The 5,069-nt window shown below is 35.6% G+C and overlaps 1 non-coding gene across 1 annotated transcript; it reads right to left on the bottom strand.

Moving 5' to 3' along the window:
• Nucleotides 1–867: 867 nt before the first annotated feature.
• On the bottom strand, nucleotides 868–974 carry LOC114913091 (small nucleolar RNA R71). Its single transcript, XR_003799130.2, has one exon. It is a non-coding gene; the product is annotated as a small nucleolar RNA R71 (small nucleolar RNA).
• Between the last annotated feature and the right edge of the window lie 4,095 nt (nucleotides 975–5,069).

Below are 5,069 nucleotides of genomic sequence, written 5' to 3'. Positions count from 1 at the left end.
AATCACTCCCTTGCATCTACATAACCTAACCTTTAAATAAAATTAATTAGACGCTAGCCCTAGGGACATCCGAGCTCATTAGGACAATAAAACCCAAGAGTTAGATTGGGTTTAAGTGGATTAGCCTGTCGGTGTCTAGGAAAGTGGTTCAGAAACTATGTTATGAAGAAAGGTAGTTATCTAATTAGGTCCATTGCGAAAGCATGAAAAATCTTCTACCAATCTTACACTTATCTGGCTGATTCGATTAGCCGATTTGAACTTGGAGTGCTCGAAGACGACCTTGGCAGTTAGAAGCTATCTAGAATTAAAAAAATCTTAGTCAGAACTCCTCTTCTTTTCTTTTCTCTTCTTTTGATTGAAAACTTGATTGAAAAAAAAATTAAAATAAAAAATAGAAGAAAAAATACTTTCTTCACTTTCTTCATGGAAAAGGGTATCGGGTCGACTAGTAAGAATTAATTGGATTTTTATTTCAAACTCAAAAACTTTTACAATGGGAGAACTCAATCAACCCCAAACCCTCAAGGATTTATGTTATCCAGTCGGTTCCGTCCAACATTCTTGCATCAGGTTACCCCAACCCACTGTAAATAACTTTGAAATTAAACCTCAGATTATCAACATGCTTCCAAAATTCACAGGAATAGAGGATGCATATATATTTATTAGAAAATTTGAAGAGGTTTATGCAACCATGAGGCTGCAACAACTGTTAGAGGATGAGGTTAAGCTAAGATTGATCACTTTTGCCCTTAAGAATAATGCTAAAAAGTGACCTATAGTCTTCCAAACCAATCTGTCACAACCTGGGAGGGCTTTGTAAGAGTGTTTCTAAAGAAGTTTTTTCTCTATCACAAAAAAGTTAGGATTAGGAATGAAATAAATCAATTTTACCAACAAGCTGGAGAATCATTCTGAAAATACTTTGATCGCTTTAAGAATCTTTTGACCCAATGCCCACACCATAAAATAGAAACTTGGAGACTTTATCAGATAATTTATGAAGAGTTAGATTCAAATTCTAGAACGATGCTAGAGTTCATGTGCCAGGGTCAATTCATGTACAAAGAACCCACTGAAGCCTGATAATTTCTAGAAGATCTAACTGAGAAAAATTTACAATGAGAACAACTAGAGAACCTGAGAGGACAACACCTTGAAGAGGAGGAATATACCAAATTCAAACTTTCCTAGCTACAGAGGCTAAAATTGCAGCTTTAGCATGTAGGTTAGAGGCCTTAGAGCTACAGAGACCAGCCAGTGTAAACCAAGTTTCTGCACCCATGTGCAACGCATGTAGTACACCCAACCATATCCTTGAGGAATGCCCCTTCCTGATGAACCCAATAGAGAATGGATGTGCTTAAGTAAATGCCACATACCAGAGATCAGTGAATAATTTCTATGCACCCACATATAACCCAGGATGGAGGAATTATCCAAATTTTCATAGTCACAAATCAAAATATAGATGGTCCTAGTTTCAATCAGTAAAATCCAAGGCCTAACCCTACGATGAACAACCCATTAGGCTTTAATAATAATGAGAAGAAACTTAGTTCTCTAGAGAAAAGCCTAGAAGTCCTGGCCAAATCCAATGCTGACACCAATGCCACATTAAGTAATTTCATGCAAATCACAGGTCAACTCATAAACACTAACACCCAAGCCATTGTCCGTTTGAAAATGCAAGTGGGTCAGCTAACCTCTGCTATGAGTAAGTGAGAATGAGATAAGCTACCTAGCCAACCTGAATCTAACCCAAGAATCTAAAATGTCCACGACCCCAACAAGGAAATCAAGTTAATCATATGAATGCTATTCACACCTTAAGATCTGAAAAATAAGTGGACAATAAGGTAGTACCTTTGATGATAAAGAGAACTCATTTGTTGAGTCACCTTATGAACAACCTACCTTACAAACTCAAGCTCCTGAAATTGATAGTCCTAAAATTGATAGTACACCAAGCCCAAAACCCACAATCCCTAGAGCTCCTTTTCCAAATCGACTAAGGTCCAATAAAAAATTAAAATATTTGGATAAAATTTTAGAGGTGTTTAAGCAAGTCCAAGTGAATATCCCTCTTCTAGACATGATTAAACAAATCTGACCTATGCTAAATTTTTAAAAGATCTTTATACCAAGAAAAGAACTATCATGTACCCAAAAGAGCATATTTAATAGCAAGTGTGAGCTCATACTTATCTAATCATGTGCTAATAAAATATAAGGATCCAGGATCTTCGATAATTTATGTGATATTGGAGAGACCCACATTGAGAAGGTCTTGCTAGATTTAGGAGCTAATGTAAATATTCTTCCATTTTCAGTTTATAAGCAACTAGGATTAGGAGAACTTCTACTGACAAAGATTACATTACAATTAGCAGATAGATCTCTGAGGATCCCTAAAGAAATGGTAGAGGATGTTTTAATCAAGATTGATAATTTTATCTTCTCTGTAGACTTTATCATTTTAGAGACCGAACCAATTGCGAATCTCAAAGGTCATATTCCTGTCATTTTAGGAAGCCATTCTTAGCTACTGCGAATGCTGAAATCAACTGTCGAAATAAACTTATGAAGCTATCTTAATTTAAGAGAAAATTTATGAACCCATTGACATTAGCAATGAAAAAGTTGATTTCGAGTCTAGTTTCTGGCCAATCAATGAATCTGAGAAAATCAAGAAAATTCTTATAGATAATAGGAATAACCAGAGACAAGAGCCTCCCATTGAACCAATCATGAAAATAATTAAACCATCATCCAAATCATCAATAGAGGAGGCACCCAAATTAGAATTGAAACCCCTCCCTGAGCACCTTAAATATGCATATTTAGGTCTAGAGAAAATTTTGCCTGTAATTATCGCATCTGACCTAAATTCTAAACAAAAAGAGTTGTTAGCAATTCTGAAAAAAATTATGAAGCAATAGGCTGGACCATGGCCGATATTAAGGAAATAAGTCATTCCATAGTTCAACACAGGACACATCTAGAGAAAGAGGCCAAACCAACTAGAAATGCTCAGAGAAGACTTTACCCAGCCATGAAAGATGTAGTCAAAAAGAAAATCTTAAAGTTACTTGATAATGGAATCATCTACCCCATCTCTGATAGCTCATGGGTAAGCCCTGTACAAGTGGTACCTAAAAAGTCTAGGGTAACAGTAGTCCAGAATGAAGCAAATGAACTTATCCCAACTAGGACCCAAATGGGATGGAGGGTTTGTATAGACTATAGAAAATTGAATACTATGACAAAAAAAGATCACTTTTCATTGCCATTTTTTGATCAAATGTTAAAAAAATTAGTCGGACAAGAGTTTTACTATTTTCTCGATGGATACTCTGGCTATAATCAGATCCCCATAGCCCCCGAAGATCAGAAAAAGACTACATTCACTTATCCATTTGGAACCTTCGCTTATAGGTGTATGCCCTTTGGATTATGTAATGCACCGGCAATATTCTAGAGATGTATGATCAGTATTTTTTTCGATATGGTTGAACGATTTCTGAAAATTTTATGGATGACTTTTCTGTCTTTGGCCCTACTTTCTCCGAATACTTAGATCATCTGATATTAGTCTTAGAAAGATGTAAGGAGAAGTACTTAGTTCTTAATAAGAAAAAATGCCAATTCATGGTTAGAGAATGGATAGTTCTTAGCCATGTAGTTTTGAAAAAAAAAATTGAAGTGGACAAAACCAAAGTAGATTTGATTGTAAGTCTTCCACCACCCAAGTCTGTCAAAGAAATCCGTTCATTTTTAGGATATACTGGATTCTATAGAAGATTCATTGCCAATTTCAATAAAGTGGCTCACCCATTAACAAATTTGTTAGCAAAAGAAATAAAGTTTGAATTCACTCCTAAGTGTCTAGAGTCTTTTGAATTTCTTAAAAAGATACTCATTTTAGCTCCCATCATTCATCCTCCTGTTTAGTTTGAACCTTTTGAACTTATGTGTGATGCGTCCAATCATGCTATGGACACAGTTTTAGATCAAAAAATAATAAGTTACCTAGAGTTATTTACTATGCAAGCAAAATCTTAAATGATGCATAGCTTAATTACACTACCACTGAAAAAGAGTTTCTGACCGTTGTCTTTGCCCTAAAAAAATTTAGATCCTAGTTGGTTGGGTCACACACCATTGTTTATACTGACCACTCAGCTATTAGACATCTATTAGCAAAGAAAGATGCCAAGGCACGGTTGATACGATGGATTTTACTCCTTCAAGAATTTGACCTAGAAATTAGGGACAAAAAAAAAAAAAATGCAGTAGCGAATCACTTATCCCGAATTATAGTCACACCATCTAGTGAACCACCCATCAATGAACTTTTTCCTGATGAATAGCTCATGTCCGTATCCACTGAACCATGGTATGCTGATATTGTCAACTATTTAGCCATTGGTAAAGTCCCTTCTCACTGGATCACTCAAGACAGACACAAATTCTTTGCCCAAGTGAAGTATTTCATTTGGGATGATCCATACCTTTTTAAGCAGTGTCCTGATCAAATCATTAGAAAGTGTGTTCCGAACAATGAGGTTAGAAGCATTTTATCTTTCTGTCATGATCAAGCATGTGGTGGTTACTTTACGTCTAAGAAAATAACAGCCAAAGTCTCCAATGTGGATTTTACTGGCCCAATTTATTTAAGAATGCATACGAGTACTATAAAAGTTGTGCTCGATGTCAACAAATGGGACGAATCATCAAGAGAAACATGATGCCTCTCAACCTAATCTGGTGGTTGAAATTTTTGATGTATGGGGGATCTATTTCATGGGTCCATTTCTAAACTCATTTGAAAATAAATATATTTTAGTAGCTGTCGACTATATCTCAAAGTAGGTAGAAGCTATTCCTGTAGATCTACTAATAGCAAAGTAGTCATAAAATTTCTAAAAAAAATATTCTCTCCCGTTTCGGTACTCTTAGAGCAATCATTAATGATTGAGAATACACTTTACAATCGACCCTTTGCCACATTAATGAAAAAATATAATGTCACCCACAAGTTGGCCACACCTTATCATCCTCAA

Source organism: Elaeis guineensis, chromosome 11, assembly GCF_000442705.2.
Source record: "Elaeis guineensis isolate ETL-2024a chromosome 11, EG11, whole genome shotgun sequence".
Classification (NCBI taxonomy): domain Eukaryota; kingdom Viridiplantae; phylum Streptophyta; class Magnoliopsida; order Arecales; family Arecaceae; genus Elaeis; species Elaeis guineensis.
Note: the sequence above shows the minus strand (reverse complement) of the source record. Positions and strands in the feature narration are given on the sequence as shown.